Source organism: Nelumbo lutea, chromosome 1 (assembly GCF_056320005.1).
Source record: "Nelumbo lutea isolate HS-2025 chromosome 1, American lotus-T2T, whole genome shotgun sequence".
NCBI lineage: Eukaryota > Viridiplantae > Streptophyta > Magnoliopsida > Proteales > Nelumbonaceae > Nelumbo > Nelumbo lutea.
In genome coordinates this window covers 46,187,206-46,209,574 of record NC_142684.1, presented here as the reverse complement: position 1 = coordinate 46,209,574, position 22,369 = coordinate 46,187,206, and the positions used below count along the sequence as shown (strand labels likewise).

Below are 22,369 nucleotides of genomic sequence, written 5' to 3'. Positions count from 1 at the left end.
TCAATATTAAGGTTAGTAAGAATGAGACGCAACCCTTGGCTTTTCTGAATGCAATTAATCTAGACTTGCAGCAGCCCTTTGCTTATCTGAGACACTCATGAGTCCCATCAATCAGCCAACAAAATTGGTGGAATTTTTTTCCGGATACAAATTTTGTACTCCAATCAGCTTTGCATCTATTTATTTGTGACTATAAATATTTTGCATTCTACTCATTGCAAAATTCTCACAAACAGAATCAACCAATTAAAAATGTCATCATGAGAAGATGTTTCTAATAGACAGCGACCGGGATATACTGTGGGGCGGAGATGTGATCTCCCAAATATTGCGTGTATGTGTCCACAAATTAACTATGACGATAAGATAAAACCAGCCAGTGGAACTTCTTATACAAGTAATTAAGTATTACAATACTGTCTCCCACCTCAACTTCATTTCCATTTTGGCCACCATGGATTCTCTTCTGCTCCTGGTGAAATCCCTAATAGCTGGCCTCCTTGTTTTATCCTTCTTTCTCTACTCATGCCTACGCTGGGCAAGGACTCAGAAGAGCACTACCGACGGCAAAATCAAGACAGCAGCCCCTGTAGTGCCTGGTTCATGGCCTATTATCGGTCACAAAGAGATACTGGGTGGACATGTGCTGCCACACATAATATTTGGAGGCATGGCCGATAAGCATGGACCGGCCTTCATAGTCCGGCTCGGTGTGCATCGACTTCTGGTGGTGAATAGCTGCGAGGTAGCCAAAGAATGCTTCACCATCAATGACAAAATTTTCTCCAACCGTCCTAGCACCGTAGCAATAAGGCTCTTGGGGTATAACCGTGCAATGTTTGGCTTGGCCCCTTATGGGTCATACTGGCGTGAGATACGCAAGATAGCCACTCTCCAGCTCCTGTCCAACAATCGGCTAGAGATGTTGAAGCATATTCAAGCCTCAGAGATTGACATGTCCATAAGACATCTATATGAGCTATGGGTTAATAAAACTACTGCTACAGCATCCCTAGATCAAGGCCGCCCGAACCAAGTCCTAGTGGAAATGAAGCAATGGTTTGGGAACTTAACACTAAATATTATAACTAGAATGGTTGCAGGAAAGCGAGTTGCTGGTGTTACTGATGAGGGAGATGATGCACTGAGGTGTCAGAAGCAATTAGGGATTTCTTCCACTTGCTGGGGTTATTCATACTGCCTGATGCAATCCCTTTTCTTGGCTGGTTGGATCTGCAGGGTTACAAGAGAGCAATGAAGAGAACAGCCAAAGAACTAGACTGTTTTCTTGATGTATGGTTGCAGGAGCACAAACATAGGATTCTCTCCAGCGATGCCAGAGATGAGAAAGACTTCATGGACATCATGTTGTCCATCCTGGAGGATTCAAAGCTCCCTGATCACAATCTTGGTACCATCATCAAATCAACATGCCTGGTATGCATATTTGATATTAATTAATACCTCTCTCTCTCTCTCTCTCTCATGTGTGTGCGTTGGGTTATTATTTTGCAGAATCTCATCTTGGGTGGTAATGATACTACAGCAGTGACTCTAACCTGGTGTATCTCCTTGCTACTCAACAACCGTCATGCCATGAAAAAGGCCCAAGAGGAGCTGGACATCCAAGTTGGAAGAGAAAGAATTGTGGAGGAATCAGATATTGAGAACCTGAAATACCTTCAAGCCATCATCAAGGAAACATTTCGCCTATACCCAGCTGCTCCACTATCAGCACCACGCATCTCTACCGAGGATTGCACTATAGCTGGCTTCTATGTACCGAGTGGCACACGCCTAATAACAAACATTTGGAAGATTCAAAGGGACCCAGCAGTGTGGATGGACCCATCCAATTTCAATCCTGAGAGGTTCCTTACAAGGCATACGAATTTGGACGTTTGGGGTCAACATTTCGAACTCATCCCTTTTGGCTCAGGTAGAAGGTCATGCCCAGGAATCAACTTAGCCCTTCGGGTGGTTAACTTGACACTGGCTCGTTTGCTTCAGGGATTCGAGTTTGCAACCCCATCAGATGCACCGGTTGATATGACGGAGAAAGCTGGGTTGACAAACCATAAAGCAACTCCACTCGAAATCCTTCTCACCCCACGTCTTCCTTCCAACTTTTATGGTTTTTAATGACTATAGTATATAAAACTTGGGCAACCAGTAATTTAATGTTTCAAGCACTTATGTATGCACATGTAACTATCAAATATGTTCTAATTGCGTGTTTATCCAAAATCATAATCTATATTTTATTAGGTCCTTTCTCTCCCCCCTCTCAATGATTCATTTGGTTAAGGGGAATCTCTTTCCCTACATACCGACCTAGTGTCGTATTATAAGATTGTTGGATTTTAATCTTATAAGAGATTAAATTCAATGGATTTGATTGGTCAATTACACTCCTTAAATTGGAAGTGCTTTTCAATCCAATGTGTTTGATTGTTGGGAGAGTTTGGAAGCGCTTTTCACTAGATTTAAGGAATTCTTAACAATCATTTATATTGGTTTTTCACTACAAATTGAGCCTAAAAATCTCCCGTATTAGGTTTCCACAACAGCTTTGAGATAAATGTACTTAACATCTTCCTTCTTTCAATCCTTGGAATCCAAAATCTCTCGTAATGCCATTCCCATGGAGAATTGAGTCATTATTTCGAAGATAAATTCAAATTTCAAAATTAAAATAATGACTCATTTCCTCTGAAAAATGGGTGATGACTTTGTCTTCTTTGAACCAGCCATGAACTTCCCGGAGCTCATAGTGACCAATAAGAGGATTGTCAGAAAATTTCATAGCAATTCTTGCTCTTGGCTTTTCAAATATTTCCTATATCCGTGCTTGGATGCAATAATGGTATTTTCCTATTTTCAGCATTCACAGTTTGTTTTTAGCTACTTATTATTGGGTCCAACCACTTGAGAAAGTGAGCAATGTTCCTTGAGACTTGATATGGTGTTGCTTCTTGTGTAAGTTAAATGTAAAAGAAAGAAAAAATAGTTTTAAGATCTCTTTTCAAGTTTTTATTTCAATTCCTTTGCATTTAAAGGTGTTTCACTATTAGGTAAGTGGTGCAATTGTCCATACTCATTAGAAAGCATTATCACCGACCGATAAACATGAAGATTTGGCAAATTATAATCTCAACATCCATGTAGTCCCCTTCTTCAAATTTTACAAAGGGGCTGAGAGTTTAAGAGGACAAAATGTCCATAAACCGTTGCCTTTATTGTATATCCATTTCAGTTTACTTCATAGAGAAGACAATGAACAATACAAAGTATAAAAAAAAAGTAAGTTGATTTCATAAATTAAAGAAAATGGTAGTTTAGGTATTTAAAAAACTTCAAGCAGTTGGATGAGAATCTTTTTCAAAGTTTACTGATGGAGCACTAACGAAGGGGATCTTTATCTAATGGCTAAAGTTCAAGGGGTGTTTGTCACAAATTAAAGTACAAGGGGCTTTGTCACTATCCCCATAGTACTGGGGGTGTTTGTAATTTATCCAAAAAGCTTTTTTGCCCTTAACTGCTCTTTAAATCTTTAAAATATACCATACCCAAATCAAGTTCCAAACCCGATTCGTTATTTCTTACTCAAGATTAGATGTGGTCTTTTCACTGGTGTACATCAAATGTTGTTTAGAGGATTGCTACCGCTATCAACCACCACATGGAAACTTTGCAATCCATGTTCAAGCACCAGAGAGATAAGGAAAGCCTTCCACTTATTGTCGTTTTTGAAAAGCAGAGCTCTATCTTGTTAGAATTAGTCAGGTGCCATGGTCATTCAAACTAAGGGTGCAAGTTGGGTGGGATGGGCTGGGTTTATGCCCAGGCCCAATCCTAAGATTTGGGCCTAAGGCCTGAGAATGGACCAAGCAAGAGGTCAAGCCTGATCTTTCCAACCTGAATCCACTCCACATTGTAAATTGATCACACAACTTGGGCCCGCTCAAGTTGCATCCCTAATTCATCCCAAGGAACAAACCCATGGCTTTGTGAATCACCTCAACTCCTTAAGCGAGTGCTCCTAGACTCTAAAACACTAGTGATCTGCCTTTTACTTGGGTCCCAAGTATGTCATGTTTTGTTCAGAGGTCACAATCATATGCGAATTCCAATATTATTTTTCACAAAGTTCCTACTCAGAGAGAGAGAGATGCTAATTTTGCAATCTGTTAATATATATAAAATCCTCCTGAAACGATCTAGACAAAGCTTAAATTGGATAACAAATTGGTTAATCGAGACACAAGAATTGTCCAAATTTTGGGGTTTGCTGAGTTTGTTGGATTTCAAGATACGGAACAAGGACTGCTTTTATAGAACTTGGGCTTCACACAGGAAGTGGATACATTTAAAAATGATGTTCCAAACTCAACAAAATAACATTTAAAATTTAAAACACCACTTCATTTTAGTATCTTCGTTCTCTCTACCCCCTCCTCCTTTACTGTATGTCTACCCAACAACCGTCCTTGATATCGATCGATTTAGAAGTTTCCAATTTGGATTTACAGGGAAATAGCACAACGGAACCGTGAAGAGCAAAAGCAAAAATTAAGCATTCCTGAATGAAATATTATATATGAGCAACGACAGTGAACCCCCCATCAACGGCCAAGTTATGTCCAGTGATATAAGCCGAATCATCGGAAGCAAGAAATAGAGCAGCGTCTGCTATATGGCTAGCTTTCAACACGATACCCTTCAAGTTGGATACAGCACAGGCCGAGCCTCGTATCTTTCTTGCCACCATGACACGAGCCGCGTGCTTTATGGCGGATGCCATCCCGCCCACATTGATGCCCATGGTCTTGTCCAACTCTTCCATCTCCAATTCCAAAATCCCACTTAAAGGACCCACGATCCCTGCGTTGCTGAACAAGATGTCCAGGCTTCCATACTTGTCCAAGGTGAAGGCCACTGTCTCCTCCACCTGCTTCTCGTCCCTCACATCACAGTGCTTGTATGTTGCTCTATCTATGCCTATGGAATCCACAACCTGTTGACCCAGTTCATCCTGGATATCGGCGATCACTATTAGAGCACCGTTTTGAGCGAATAATCTTGCAGCGGCCTCGCCGATCCCACTCGCAGCTCCGGTGATTAAGGCAACTTTGCCCTTTAACCTAAACAATATTATATTCATGAATCATGATCAGATTGTGGCATTAATTAATTGTTCAAGAAATTATTCAATTCCTTCTCTTAATTGGGTTGGGAGATGTAGAGACTAGAGACGAGTCGAGCTCGTCAAGAAGGATGGGATGATAAGAGAAATTAAGATGACTTTACCTTTGGCTAGACATTGCAGTAGGGGTCCCTGTGATGATCCTTTGGCTGTTGAGAGCTAACCGTAAGTGAAGATATGAGTCTTTAATGATCTTAGCTTTCAGCCAGGCTCACCATTTCCAAAGATATATGGATCAGGCACATTGATACCCTTGTGCAAAAGCACCCACATGCTAACTTGACTTTGTCATTACAACGAAAGCAATCTGTGAATTGACATAAACATTGACAAATAAGGGGTGCTTTAACACGAATGTTGGTTTCTTTAACTATGAGTCTATGAATTTGAATTTTGTTTGTATATAAAAAATAAATAAATAAATAAACTATGGACTTTTCTATATATAGTCCTTGTTGCACGCTTGATTAATACGCCGCCCTAAGACTGTGGAAACTTGAAAGAGATAAAATCAAAGGAAACATCCCAGCAATTGAAGAAATGAAACAAAGAATGTTGAAAAGTAAGGCTGCATTTGTTTTAAGTGTAAATTCAAATTTACACGTATGGAAAATTTGATCCCCGTTTAGTGATCAAAGGAAAACTGAACTGGAGCATTTTGAAAATTTTCTATTATGTTGTTTGGTTGTTCCAATGTAAAAGTGAAACTTTGAAACTCTGCTCTGCTATTAACCTTGTCATGGGTCTCATCCCTGCTTTGCTCTGCGAGGAAGAAAGAAAAAAGAGCCTCTGAAGTGCACTTTAAGCTATGTTCTGGTTTGACATTCAACACAAATCTGATCCCATCCCTCCCCTCCAGCATTCGTCGGATTATCTACTTCGATTCTGATCTCATTGTGGTCGACAACGTGGCTATGCTCTGGGAAATCGATCTGGGCACCCACGTTCTGGGTGCACCCGAGTACTGCCACGCCAACTTTACCAGCTACTTCAATGATAAGTTCTGGTTCGACCCATTGGTTTCTTTTCAACATATGGATTGTATGTATAGCAAACAAGAATTGAATGATGCACTCACCATGACTTGAACCAGACATTTAGAAATTACAATAAGCTTTTGTTCATGTAATTATTGTAGATACATACAAAGAGCATTACAAGGTTTTGTAGGTACATAATAGTGACAATAGGACGAACTCTTACATATTGCAATATCAAACTAGCTCGGACTCGATCTTATCTGTTGGAGATTAAAATTCAATGGGTTTGATTGGTCAATTACATGAGAAATTGCACCTATACACTTGTTTGGAAAATTAGCTTTTTCTCTTACAAAACCCAGTTTTGAATTTGTTCCACATTGAAAAATTATAAGCTTTGTTTTTAGTATTTTAATAGGAGTTGTTTTAAACTCCTTAGAAATAGTAGAGGAGAGTATGGAGGTTTGATACCATGGAACGCGTGTGTACATGTGTGCGCGACGCAATGAGGCGCACTTTGCTCGCAACACGCACTTGCGTGGCTTGTGAAGGGCGACTTTGGTTTTGGTGCAATTTTGACTGTTGATGAGATCAACGGTCATGATTCAATCGGGTGTGATCAAGAGGCACAATTCAAAGTTAACAGTCATTAACTGTTAACTATTTTTTAAACAGTCACAATTTCAAAAATTGTGACTGTTCAAAGTGCCTTCTCTGAACCAGCACCTACCTTTTCTTCATACATCTTCATAAACTATTTAAGGAGCATGAATTAGACTTCAAAAATACACATTTTTGAAATCCACTTTTTTCTCTCTCTCTCTTAGTCCGGTCTGCTATAGTCTCATAGAAGGTTTTTTCGGAGATTCTTCAACTTTGTTGGTTGCAGATTCTCACCCAAGGCTCTGTTGTATGTTGGGAACGGATTTGCTTGTAACCCAACAGCAAACTCAGTAAAACTGAGTGGGGGCAAATAACGTTCTAAAGACAATGTCTTCAGACGCGCCTCAGAGCTTCTCCTCCAAAGTTACAATTACCCCATTTCCCAGCAATTTTAGAACATTATTCTACAATGGAGGTAGAAGCAAGCATGACTTCGATCAAGATGATGAACCGAGATCTTGTTCCATTGGACCAGTTTGATGGAGCAAACTTTAGCTGATGACAAGACAAGATGATCTTCTTTCTGACCACACTAAAACTATACTATCTGTTGGACCTGAATCTGCAATCATTTCCTAAACCCACTGACAAAGACTTAGAAAAACTAAAGAATGAAAGAGCTAAACGAGAAGATGACTCACTTCTATGCCGAGGATACATACTGAATGCCTTATCAGACTAGCTCTACAACTTCTACAAGAAACTTACATCTCCAAAAGAAATCTAGAACACCCTAGAATTCAAAAACAAAATGCAAGAAGCAGGTACTAATAAGTATCTTATTGCAAAATACTTTTTCACCATGAATGACCATAAACCCATACTAGAGCAAGTTCATGAAATGCAGGTGATAGTCAACAAAATTCGATCCCTTGACATCACACTTCCTAAGTCTTTCCAAATGGGAGCAATCATTGCCAAACTTCCACCCTCTTAAGAAGAAGATTCTGCACAAGGATGAAGAACTTACCTTGGAGCAAATTCAGCAACACCTTCGTATTGAAGAAGAGTCTCGGATTAGAAACAGTAGGGATAAGACCCTAGTAGGTATGCTGAACTCTAAGGTTAATTTTGTGAAAAATGGATCGAAGAAGACTAACCTTGCATTACAAGTAAAGAAGAAGGATGGAAACTTCAAGAAGAGCAACAATAAGAAAGGATCCTGCTATGTTTGTAGAAAGAAGGGGCATTATGCTCGAGTCTGCCGACATCGAAAAGGTAGAGCCAAGTTTGCAAGCATGGTAAAAGACAATCTAGTGGCCATGATTACTGAAGTCAACATGGCAGAACCATTTTCTGGATGGTGGTTTGATTCAGGCGCCACAGTCCATGTTTGTAAGGACAAGTCCTTGTTCAAGACTTCAAGACATATGAAGAAGTGATTGATGGTTAGGAGGTACAGATGGAAAACCAAACATGTGTCAAAGTTGCTGGAAGATGCAACATAGAGTTGAACTTCACCTCTTGAGAGACATTGACTCTGTTGAATATTCTCCATGTTCTTGACATTAGAAAGAACTTGGTCTCAATAAATCTTGTCTGTAAGAGGGGATTCAAAGTTGTTTTTGAATCCGACAAGCTAATCCTAACAAAGAATGGGATGTTTATTGGAAAGGGATATGGTTGTAATGGTATGTTCAAATTAAGTATTTATGAAGGAAAAATTTATACTTATATTGTTGATTCTTTCTCTTTATGGCATGATAGATTAGCACACTTGAATTTTAAATCCATAAAAAACATGGGCAGACTTGGTATAATTGCTTATAGTAATGAATTAACTGAAAAATGTGAGATATGAGTAAAATCTAAAATGGTTAAGAAACATTTCCCTAGGGTTGAGAGAAATTCTCAACTTCTAGAACTAATTCATTTTGACATTTGTGAACTTAGTGGTGTATTAACTAGAGGAGGTAATAGAAACTTCATAACATTTATAGATGACTTTTTTATGTACACCTATGTCTATCTTATGAGAACTAAGGATGAAGCCTTTGACATGTTTAAACTGTACACGTTTGAAATTGAAAATCAACTAGAAAAGAAAATTAAAATCCTTAGAAGTGATAGGGGTGCTGAATACTTTAAAAATGAGTTTAATTCTTTCTGTGAAGAATTTAGAATAATACATCAGTGTTTTGCTCCCTATACCCTTCAACAGAATAGCTTGGCCGAAAGAAAAAATAGAACACTTACAGAAATGATAAACTGCATGTTGTTAAAAGCTAATACACCCTTAAACCTGTGGGGGGAAAAACTCCTAACAACCTACCATTTATATAACAGAATTGTTTCTAGAGTTAATAACAAATGCCCATATGAATTATGGACAAGAAGAAATCCTAATTTAACATATCTAAAAGTGTGGGGGTGCTTAGCATATTATAGAGTTCCAGATCCTAAAAGAACCAATTTAGGACTTAGAGCTAAGAGAAGTATGTTTGTTGGATATGCAGAACATAGCAAGGCCTATAGGCTTCTAGACTTAGAATCCAACATAATAATTGAAACTAGAGATGTTGAATTCTTTGAAAATAAACTGTGTTCTAAATCTATAAAAAGTGAATCTACAGAAAATGACAGAGAACCTGAAAGAGAAACTCATATCTCAATACCTGTTGATAATAATGAGACTAAAAGAAGAAATGATACAACTGTAACACTTACAATAGGACCTAGAAGAAGTCAAAGACAAAGAACAGAGAAACACTTAGGTTTATATTTTATCTCTACTCAGTCAATTGTATTTTTGGTTGAGGCTGATAGAGAGAATATTTTAAATAAGATACCCATTGTTCTAAACATTGAAAATGATCCAAAAACGTACAATGAAGCTATGATCTCTAGAAATGCTGTCTTTTGGAAGGAAGCTATAAATGATGAAATGGATTCAATAATGTCAAATAACACTTGAGTACTAGTAGACCTGTTCTCTAGGATCAAAACCAATAAAATGTAAATGGGTGTTAAGAAGAAAATACAACATTGATGGAATTGTACAAACTTTTAAGGCTGGATTGGTAGCCAAAGGATTTAGTCAAAAGGAAAGGATTGATTACTTTGACACCTATGCACCAGTAGCTAGAATAACTTCTATTAGAACACTCATAACATTAGCATCAATTTATCACTTATTTGTTCATCAAATGGAGAGGTTTATATGGAACAACCAAAAGGATTTGTTCTTCCTGGAAATGACAAGAAAGTCTTTAAACTTGTTAAATCACTATATGGATTAAAGCAAATACCTAAATAGTGGCATGAGAAATTTGATTATTGCATTCTAGGTTTTGGTTTTAAACATAATAGTGTTGATAGATGCATCTACTCAAAATTCACTAAAAATTATGGAGTAATTGTATGTCTTTATATCGATGATATGCTTATTGTGGGTACAAATATGGTTGGCACAAATAAAACTAAAAACTACTTATCATCTATCTTCAAGATGAAAGATTTAGGAGAAGTAGATACCATCTTGGAAAAAAAATTAAAAGGAATAGTAGGGGTTATGCATTAAGTCAATCACATTATATTGAGAAAGTACTTAAGAAATTTAAGCATTTAGGGTTTAAAGAATATAACATGCCATATGATTCTAGTATAAAGCTAGTAGAAAATATTGGTAGAACAATTGCACAACTTGAGTATGCTAGTGCAGTAGAAAGTTTGATGTATGCTATGCTTTGTACTAGACCTGATATTGCATTTGCAGTAAGTAAATTCAGTCGGTTTATAGGTAATCCCGATGCAGAGCACTGGAAGGCAATGGGAGAGTTCTTGGGTATCTCAAGAGAACCTTAGAACTTGGCTTGTTTTATTGTGATTATCTAGTTGTACTAGAAGGGTATACTGATGCAAGTTGGATTACCTATAATGGAGATAATAAGTCCACCTCTGGATGGATTTTCGTCTTTGGTGGGGGTGCGATCTCTTGGGCATCCAAGAGACAAACTTGTATATCTCACTCGACTATGGAATCTGAATTCATAGCCTTGGCGGCGGCTGTAAAAGAGGCTAAACAGATTATGAATTCATTATTGGATATAAAACTTTGTCCTAGTCCTATGCCTCCACCAATTTTCATTTACTGTGATTATTGGATATAAAACACGTGCCTACGCGTGTGTGTGGCACAATGAGGTGCTTTAGAGGCGCAATGTTTGAAATTGTGACTGTTCAATGTGCCTTCTCTGAACCGGCACCTACCTTTTCTTCATACCTCTTCATAAACTATTTAAGGAGCATAAATCAAACTTCAAAAACACACATTTTTGAAATCCACTTTCTCTCTCTCTCTCTCTCAGTTTGGTTTGCTACAGTCTCACAGAAGGTTTCTTTGGAGATTCTTCAACTTTGCTAGTTGTAGATTCTCGCCCTAGGCTCTATTGTATATTGTGAACGGATTTGCCTGTAACCCTATAGCAAACTCAGTGAAACTAAGTGGGGGGAAATATTGTTCTAAAGACAGTGTCTTCAGACACGCCTTAGAGCTTCTCCTCCAAAGTTACAGTGACCCCATTTCCCAATAGAGATTGTTTCATGTATTTATATACACCGACCGGTATGTACAACTGCATATGTGTATTGATAAGATAAATACAGGTAATGATAAGATAAGGTATATACAATAGTGCAATCGGATGGGTTACACATCTACATGTAACAACGCGGGCTGCACTTCCATCCACGTTGTAACATAGATGGTTTAAGTGTGGTACAAAAAGTAATGGAAAAGAGTGTTAACTCCCATTACTTATTTCTTCTATATATTTTCAACCCAAAAAATAAAAGGAAAAAACTTTCAACTTATCCACCAAGGCTTTTATCGTCGATGAGGAGCTGTTTTAAAAACGCAAAGAGGAAACAATCTCTGCATTTTCAGAAGAAACAACGAACAAGGTGGAACATTGAACAACTAAAAATCTATTCAGTCCAAAAACTTATAGTCTATTGGTTTAAGTGACGTACAAAAAATCTATAACAATAGTTTGTATCTACAGCGACTTCAATGGATTGAACACTGGATTATCACCCTTTTTCATAGTTGTTTCCACATTCTAAAATATCATGCCTAATAACTCAGAGTTTTTGAAGAAACGACGAACAAGGGAAACCAAATTTTGAGAAACTATTATACTGGTTGCGATGACAGTAAGATTTCTGTTCTAGGCCTGATTCAATCCATTAATTTTACTAGTAATTAGGCATATGTGTTTCACATGAGAAATTTTTCTTCATATTAATTATTTGAAGTTTAGATATATCATAGTTAAGATATAAATTTAAAATTAAAAAAGTAACAATATGATCAAAAATAAAATTAAATATTTATTATTCAAATATGACATTATGGATTTAATTTCTTTGAAAAGTCGGATCACTAACCCACCATCTAGATAATAAAATATATTTTCTTTTGGATTAGTTTTAAATTTAAGGAAAATTATAGTCGGAGCAAGCTGTACATTTAAAATTAGGCTACAAGTTGGTTCATAAACCAACATAACTTTGACAACTAGCTCTGCATTTCAAATTATAAAAACGCTTGCCATGTCATCGGGTTTGGACAAGATTTTAGGCCCATGAGCTTGGGCCTAAAATATTGGGACTGATTTTTTTCCAACCAAACTCGGGTTTTCTCAAAAAATCCCGGCCTGAGCCCGAGCCTGGCTTGATAATGTATGATATAATAAAAATATATTTTATATAATAGAAAAACATATATAATACATTTTTTTCTTTATTTTTCTTCTCTTTTTCCAAGTAATAATGAGATCTTTACACCAACTAGAGAACGATAGAGATTAAGGGAGGAGATGTTGACTGAGAGAGAGAGTGAGGGAGAATAATGAGAAGGATTAAGGGAGAAGAATATAGAGAGAGAGGAGAGAGGAGAGAGAAAGTTTTTTGATTTGGCTACAGATTGAAGCTGAGAGGGTGGGAAAGATAGATAGAGCAGGAGATTGAGAGATGATTGTGAGAGTGAGAGAGAAGGAAGGGTGATCGAGAGACAGATGGAGTGGGCGAGAAATTGAAAACCTATTTTTGGTATAGGTTTTTTGTTGTGTCCAACATGGACTAAGAGTCCCATGTTGGCAACAACCACATAAGCCTCTAATGACATGGTAGGGGATTTTATAACTTGAAATGTAGAGCTGGTTGTCAAAGTTTTATCGGTTTTTGGACCAACCTGCATCCTAATTTTAAATGTACAACCAACTTTGACTATAATTTTTCCTTTAAATTATATATTTCATTTACATTATATAAAATATTTTTTACTTATTACACTTAATTTTTGTTTGTCTATGGTATCATTTAACTCAAACCACTAACCCACTATCTAAAAATGAAAATTGTTTGATTTCTAGGTTGACATTAAATTTTGTATTACATTTTCATCATTGATAGAATTATTTCTTATGTATAAAACTTATTTTTGTTCAATATAATGAATGCACAATATTAGAGATGTACCCAATATTTTATTTTGTATAAATATAAAACATTAGATATGTACCCAAAATTTTCTCTATCTTCTTTTTTTTTGTCTCTTTGTAATTTCTATTATTAAAAATTTTATTATTTGACTATGACATCATTTCATTTCTACGTAGATTTTGAATTTGGCATTCCATTTTCATCATTAATAAAAATACTTATTACATTTCATAGTTATTTATTTTAATTTTTTATTATATTATTATGGCATTTTTTATTAATCCATTTGACCCCCAAATGATTGAATTGCTTACCCACCACCGTGAGGGAAGAAAATGGTTTTGTTTTCAAATTATTTATTTTTATACTATTAAAATTAATATTGTGGATTTAATTACAAGAATTTAATGATGAGAAAAATATATCTTAAATATAGGATTTAATAAGAGAGAATAGGAAAATATTTTTATTTCCAATTGATTTTAAATTTTACATTCCATTTCCATCATTAATAAAAATTTTTCTTATTTATCATACTTATTATTGTTTAATATGTATGTTAAAAATGTTTCCAATTTTTTTAATTTCTATTTTTTTCATGTTATCTATTTTTAATTTTATTATTTAATAGTGGCAACATGGATTAACCCATTTGACCTGAAATGATTTAATTTCTTACAACCACGTAGATGAAAACACTATTTTTGGTAGGTAGATTTTAAAAGTATAAGCTTTTATGTTATTGGAATTATTAATCTATTAAGTATGGATTTAATTAATAGAACTTAACGATGACAAGAAATAAAAATGATTTAAGTACATGATTCAATGAACATGAATGCAAGTTAATAACTTAAATGTTGGATTTAATGAGAGAGAATTGAATGCATTGAATATCTTTAAATTACCTTTTTCTCAACTCATTTAATATCAAGAACCAATTACCCTATTTGCCCCCATTTTATCAAAATATTTAAATATAGAGGGGGAAATTTTGTCCTAAGAAAATTTTAGAAATATTCTTAAGGCCATTCGTGCTTTTTAAGAATATTTTTTTCTCAACTCATTTAATTTCCACTTTTCATTCCAAATGTTTTATTGTGGTCAACTGTTATTAGTATTTATATTTTTTTTCAGAAAAAGAAAATATTCCTAAAAGTCTAAAACTCTTGACCCATTCAAAATCTCACTCAAAATATGAATAGAGAGAAAATAAATTAGTATGGCCTTCCCTTTGATTTGGAACTTACATTTTTCTTTGATATTCATTGATAGCAAAAAACGAAGCAAGTGGAATGGATTTTTCTTATTATATTCTTACTAAGTTTTCCCTTCTTTTGTTCTTATATCTTTCTATGTTTTTCCCCTTTTTATTGATACCATACTTGAAAATCCACGGCCCGACCTAACATCCATTCTTATTGTATCGGATTCGGGTGATGTTTATGTAATCTGCATCCAATTAACAATTTGATCAGATTCGGATTTGGCTGCATCTCATCTGAGTAAACACGAAATCTGATTATATTATATTTGTATATAAAATTGTAAAATGTATTTTTATATATTATATTATAAATGACTATATATGTATGTATGTATGTATGTATGTATGTATGTATATATATATTGAGTATGTTATACTTAAACTAATTTGTTATATATAAAAGTCGAAAAGCAATTAACTATTTAATTTTTCCGTATTTTAAAAATCAATGTGGAGTTAGATAAATTTCCAGTCAATTGAAGTCTTTGAGGATTCAAATTCAAATCCAATCAGAGTTTGAATCAGATTCGGATGCAAGTTTTTAAAAATCAAATCGGACTTGAATTTTAGTAAATCCGATCCAAATCCAATCCACTTGCAGCCCTAAAGAAAACATTAGTAAAACAATCTATTAGTTTGATTAGAAATTATTGATTACAATGGCTTTCAACTTCAATGGATTAGTTCCACTTAAAACTAAATCATCTTTACACACTATTGTTAACAAGTAACCCATGGTTCGTAAATTTGAAAGTGAGCCCTAAAAAGCAAATCACTTCCCAAGATGGATATTTTGGCCCTTCTTACAAACCTTGTATGTAAATGGATGGAAGTGCAGCCTGCGTTGTAACATGCAGATGTGTAGCCCATCCGTACTCTACAATAGTATGGAGATATAGAGATAAGGGAGAAAAGTAACATGCATGGGCACGCCATGTTACTGGCTAACACCCCCCTCAAGTTGAACGGGGGTTCTGGATGTAAAGCTTGTCCCTTAGAGCACCAAAGCATGTACTAATTGGTTTCATGAAGACATCAACAACTTGATCTTTGGAAGAGATGTAGAGGATTCTAAGGTTCTTCTTGGTAACATGGTCTAGAACATAATGGACATCAATCTAAATATGCTTGGCCATGCATGGAGTGGAGCATAGGACTACTAAAGAGATATGTGGATTCCGTATCAGGTATTGCTCTCTCTTATTTTGGTTTCAAATCTGGTCTGATTAGTTTTAAGAATGACTTTTGAAAAATGTAGTTTTTCTAAAATTGGAAATACAATTCCCAAAAGAGAGAAGGAAAATTTTTAAAATTTTGCCCAGCTACCCTGCATGGTTCAGCCATCCATATGATGCATCTCTTCCTTTCAGTGGTATCAAAGCCAAGTTCATGTCTTGAACCAAATTTAGACCAGATCTGAAGCTGCACAAATGGGCAAAAACTATTCTACCCAATTTGTGCAAACTGGCAATTATTTTGAGAATCCGGTTCTCAGATTTGGGCAAATGATCTAAAAATTAATTCTTTAATATTTTTTTATAATTATGGAATGGTTCTGTGATCATTTCTTGGATATTTGGGCTGTATGTGGGATGGAGATCGAATTCTTTTTATGGTGCCAAGATTTGCACACCCTACATTTTATTCTATTCAATTTGGTCTGTAAATAATTTTTTTTAGACAAAATGTATAGGATTCGATCTAATGTAATTAATAGAAAATTATGGTTTTTATTTTTTTATATTGGAAGAATTGCTAGAGCGTGCGGAGGAGAAGAAGAAATTTTGCAAATACGAGATCCACAATCTGCGATTTGTAGAAAGTAATTCTGCTATCTACGATTAATCTTTTCTTGTAGGTTTGTAGATTGTCCAAGATCATCACACTTATAGCCCCATGATTATGTTTTCTTGATGATCTTGATTGTTAATTCAGCTGTAATTAATTTCATATCATATTCTTGATAATTGCATCATGTATTGGATACCAAACCCTAGGCCGATTTGACCTAGTTTGGTCCAAATTGTTTGGACCGAACCCATGGTTCAATGGGGTCTATTCTCAACCCCATGGGTCACGTTTTAGGTGACCCAAATTCAGTTATGGGCCAAGGGTTTGATGGCCCATCACATGATACAATTCGGCCCACTCCTGTAAAATCTTAAGTTAAAGCAGAATCAGCCAATTTTTAAGATAACAGCTATATGCACCAAACTACCTTTTGTAGTTTAGGCCATATACCTAGATGGTATTATTAGATAATACATGGGTTTTTAATGGGCTGATAATGTGTTAATTTTAATTAATTAGGGTTTTATAGTTTATTTAATTGATTGGATCAATTTATGCATGTAGATGTATGTGATGTCCTAAATGTGATTCGTACATGGGCCATAAGTACTTGGCCCATGTTTAATCATTAGTGGCTCTCTACGTACATCATGGTTGAATGAAGATCATTGCCATAATGCCCATAAGATCATTGGATGATCTCCCTTCTTAATGGGCTTCAATTCAGCTTCCTCCCCAAGAGGAACTGTGCAGAACCTAAGCACGTTTTTGGCCCATTTGAATCTAACTTTAAGAAAGTCAGTGGGAGCCACTTTGGTTTGACCTAAATCAGATCTAGGGACGTTTAAACTTGTTCCCTCCAGTAATATAAGTGCAAGTGATAGGGAATTTCATATGATGAATTCTTTAAAGGCCTTTTGTCATTAGCATGAAGATGGGTTGTATTAGCAATGAGGAGATGCACCATAAAATTGGGTTATCCATTTACTAGTCCAATTTGTTAGATTGCTTCATAAGATGATAAGGGCGTCATAGACCGATGTGGGAGGGGCCTATCCTAAAATGGAAGACTCTCTCATGGTACCTTGGGGTCCACGAATATGACGGGTCAGCACTTACTGGACAAAAAGATTTAACCTAAAATGGCAATGAACCTTGTCTAACAGAGGCCAAAGGGAAAGCTCATAAGATGAATGGATATGATCCTTCAAAGAAAGTGGTGGGGTTTTGCAGCTGAAACAGTTGACTCCATGCACCTATGTGATTTCTCACATTTCTAGAGACATAACCACATCTCTGCCACTGAAATGGGAGGGGAATCTCAAAGATGAAGAAATAAAATGAAATATTGATAAAAGCCCTTTCTACGTAAGTATCTTGAATCAGTTTTTAGGTCATGGACTAATATTTTGCCTTTTATTATAAATGGCAAATGGATAATTTGCCAAACCATTGGATGATAACAAGCTTAAAGGACCAAATTATGTTGACTGGTTCCGTAACCTTATGTTGGTTCTGACGTTCGAGAAATTGGACAAGGTAGCCAAAAACCGTGCATCGAAACATCCAGGTGATAGGGCTTCCAAGGCTCGTAAGAAAGAGTATCAAGAATGGGAGGAGAAGAACTCTCTTGCCCGGTATTACATCAGAGCTTCCTTGAGAAATCTAATACAGAGACAATTCGATAAGATCGAAGTGTCCAAGGATATCATGGATGGTCTGAGGATAATGTATGAAGAGCAGAATTTTTCTACTCGAGAAAAGGTCCTAAAGTTATTTATAACTGCACAGATGTTTGAGAACCAACAGCTTCATGACCATTGTCTTAAGATGATAGGCTATATCGATGAAATGGTGGCTCTTGGTTATGGGCTAGATGATGACACCAAAATTGATGCCATCTTAAACTCTCTACTTCCCTCCTTCAGTTAGTTTATTATGAATTACAACATGAATAAGCTAATGGTTAACCTTCAGAAACTCAGCAATATGTTGCAAAGGGTTGAAGAACTAATAAAAAAGGATAAGCCGATAGCCATGCTTGTTGAAGGTGGCAAGTCAAGTAAGAAAAAGAGGAAGACTAAGAAGAAACCTCAGAAAAAAACTGGCAAGCCTAAAAAGCAGAATAAGGACAAGACATCAGATGCTTGTCATTTCTGTAAATGGATCGGACACTAGAAGAAGAGCTGTCCTCAATATCTGAAGACCAAGAAGAAAGAAGGTAATTTTGAATCTTTTGACATAGAGACTAATATGTTGGTCATTTCTGCATCCTAGTGTATTGACTCTAGGGTTTCTACTCATGCTGTTAGACAGTTTTGTATGCCCTTAGCTCCAAAAAGTTTTGATGTACTTTAAACATTTAGTGTAAATAAATAAAGTACATGTTTGATTCATGTTGTGTGGTATGTTTCTGTGTAAGACCCTTAAACTGGACACTTAGTGAGACTCGTGTTAGTTTAGAATGTTCATAGCCATTGGATAAATCTGGGGAGATTTATCCTACCAAGGTTAACACTGGTGTGTTGCCAAATGTTGGGGTGGCCTGTCTCAGCCGCCAGGGTGAGACCCAAGGCACATACAATGTAGGATTATTTGAATCTTTGAACTGGACCAGATTTCCAATATTGCCCTGGATCTTGGAGATTGATGGGAAAAACTGGAAATTTACACTTGACCCTTAGACTCGATTATGATACTGCACTAGGTGTTGGATTGGGCTATCTTTGATATGCCAATCAGTGAGATCCTTAGCGGGGGTCAAAACCTGGGAATGTTGCGACAGTCTGAGAATTCATCTGAGTGCGTGATCATAGTGACAGGATCAACCCCTTTGTCGGACAAGGGTAATGATCGATGCACTCTCTCTGATGGAAACCAAACTGCCGACAGTTGATTTCAATCGTTGGAATTTTGTTTTGCAAAATTTATATATAAGATATATATATACACGGTTTCAAAATGTTTGCAAATGGTTTTAATTCATGGGATCCATGTGAGTAGAGAGTGTGACATTGTTCCTTGCAGCTGAGGAAGAGGTCCTCTCTTGTCGGGCAGTGTTTGATCATTATGGGCTGAGAGGTTAAGTGTAAGGCCATTTAGGGTTATACCTGATGGGCTAATCTTGCATCTGCCCACAGTCCCTGGATTTTTATAAGATGGCTTGGCCGAGGAACCACTTAGTGTAAGTGTTGGGCCCATAGAGTCCATGTGATGGGCTCAAGGGGTTCACTGGGCTTTCTAGTGAATTTGGCTAGGCCTTGTAATAGAGGTTGGGCCAAACCCATGTGACTGATTTGTAGATCAATGCTTGGGTCCCACGCCATACAAAGAAGCCCAACTGGGCAGCAGTTTGGAAGCCTATTGAGCACTTGATACATATTGGGCCTAAAGCCCATTTCGAATTGGGCTGATTTGATCAGTCACCTGAAGGGGCAGATCTGAGGTTAGGTTAAGCCAAAAGGATTGGGTCTTAACCCTATCCACTCATGGAGACCAAATTCAAATTAAGATTTGAATCTAGTAACCTCCTTATAAGATCAGGAGTGGCCTGATCTAATCTGCAGATAGGATTAAGAAGACTCCTTATCCAAATACAGACTTGGATTAGGACAACTCCTAATGGGATTAGGAGGTTTCTTAATCACTAAGAAAGAAAGAGGAGAAACCCTAATTCGAATTACAAGAATTCAAACCCTAAGGGATTTCGTAGATTACACTACATTCTTGAGATATGATCTCAGAAACACTAGAGAGAAGAAAGCAAGCATTCTCCTCCAGCAACTACCACCATCTACTGCCAGTTTGACATCTCTGTGAGGGAAAGATCAAGAAGGCTTCTTGATATCAATCTTTTGCTGAAAAGGTTGATCGTGTGTAGTGCTCATTGCTTACATCGAGTTCTTCAGAAGAACTTGGTTTGTGGGACGAACACTGCTGGTTCTGCTCCATTATCACTATGTCATCTTCAGTGGGAGCGGTTCTTGGAAGTTTCTTTGGGCGTGAACACCGACATTGGGAGATACTATTTCTCCGGATCAGGTATAACCCTTCCTTTCTCTTTTGGTTCAGATCTGGTTCAGTTTTGGTTCAAGTTAGATCCTTGAATATTATATTCTAAATATAGGGAATGTGATTCCCAGTTGGAAGAAAGGTAAAATATTTTTGAAATTTGCCCACCCATTTTGCACCCTTTTGGCATCCATATGATGGATCTTACCATTCTTTCAGTGGTATCAGAGCCATAGTTTCGAATCTTGAGTCAAATAAAATCAGATCTGAACCTGTGCAAATCGACAGAAGGTGTTCTACCCGGATTTGCGCAGATTGAATTTTATTTCTAGAAATTTGTTTCTTGATGTGGGTGATTGATCTGAAATTAATTTTTATAAATCAGAAATTGTTTTAGAACTTTATTTATTTATTTGTTGATTTATTGGGTTGTTCGTACATGGAGATCGAAGTGCAGATTTAGCGCAGATTGTCTACGCATTCTTTTAGCAGTTTCTATTCATTCGGTTTGTAAATAATTTTTTTTCTAGACTGAATGTATAGGATTCAATCAAGTTGTAATTAATTAATAGAAATTAGGATTTCTATTTTTTATTTCTTGATTGAAGATGTCGGCGGTGCTGGTGGATTTAGTACAACCTTGTAGTTTATGAAACTACAACCTTGTGTTCTAATCTCTGTTTTGCAGGTGGATTTAGTACGAATAGCCCCATATCTGATTTGTGATTGTCTGTATTCAGAATTATTAATTTCAGATCTTTCTTGGAATTGATTCTTGAATAGAAAATTAGTTTCGGACCATTTTGGACCAGATTGGACCAAAACTATTTGGACCGAATCTAGGGTTCGAAGGAGACTGTTTTTAGTCCTAATTTCTCCCACTTTCAGATCTGAAACTAATGTTTAATTGTAAGAATCAATTCGGCCCAACCTATAAAGCCCAATTTTAGAGAGTTAAAACTGCAAAAGCCCACTTTTGTGTGAAAGCTATATGGGCCGAATTGCTAACTGCTATTCAGCCCATATACCTAGATAATGTTAGTTGTTAATATTATGAACTTTCAATGGGCTTATTAATGGGCTTTATAGCAAGTGATTGATTGGATCCATTCTTCCATTTCATGTGATGTATGGATGTATGATGTGCTATGACCATGGGCCATAACCACTTGGCCCATGATGATACGATAGTGACTCTTGCGCACACCATGGCTGAATGCACATCATTGCCATGGTGTCCCTTACGGTCATTGGATGACCCCTCTCTTCATGAAAGTCAGTGGGAGCCACTTTGGTTTGACTTAAATTAACTAGGGCATAAATTTTGTTCCCTCCAGCAATATGAGTGCATGTGATAGGGAGATTCATGTGATGAACTCTCTAAAGGCCTTCCGTCATTAGCACGATGATGGGTCCTTCAGTAATAAGGAAACACACCATAAAATTGAGCTATCCATTTGCTGTTGGATCTGTCAGAGTATTTCATAAGATGATAGGGGCGTCATAGACAGATGTGGGAGGGGCTTCACCAGAAAATGGGAACTCTCTCATGGTACCTTGGCGTAACTCGAATATGATGGGTGAGCACTCACTGGACAGAAAGGTTTACCCTAAAATGGCTCCATGCACCCTATGTGATTTCCCACATTTCTCCATCTCCGTCACTGAGATGGGAGGGAAGTCTCAGAGATGAACAAATGGAAATGGAACATATATTAAAAGCCATATCCATGTAGGTAACATGAATCAAACTAAGGTTGTGGACTAACATTTTGTTGTTTTACTAGAAAATGGAAAACAATCAATTTGCAAAGCTTCTCGATGATAATAAGCTTAAGGGCCCAAACTATGCTGACTGGTACAAAAACCTTATGCTGGTCCTAACTTCAGAAAAATTAGATAAGGTGGCAAAGAATCCTGCACCGGAACGTCCGGGAGATAGAGCTTCAGAAGCCTGTAGGAGGGACTACCAAGAGTGGGAGGAGAAAAACTCCCTAGCCCACTGCT

General features: G+C 36.7%; 2 pseudogenes across 1 annotated transcript; one reads left to right on the top strand and one right to left on the bottom strand.

The window, feature by feature from the left end:
* Positions 1–330: 330 nt before the first annotated feature.
* LOC148874515 (cytochrome P450 CYP82D47-like) lies at positions 331–2,267 on the top strand (annotated as a pseudogene). The gene is made up of 2 exons (XR_016094898.1): positions 331–1,437; positions 1,516–2,267. The product of XR_016094898.1 is annotated as a cytochrome P450 CYP82D47-like (transcript).
* Positions 2,268–4,313: 2,046 nt separating this feature from the next.
* LOC148874514 (short-chain dehydrogenase reductase 3b pseudogene) lies at positions 4,314–5,562 on the bottom strand (annotated as a pseudogene).
* Positions 5,563–22,369: the final 16,807 nt, after the last annotated feature.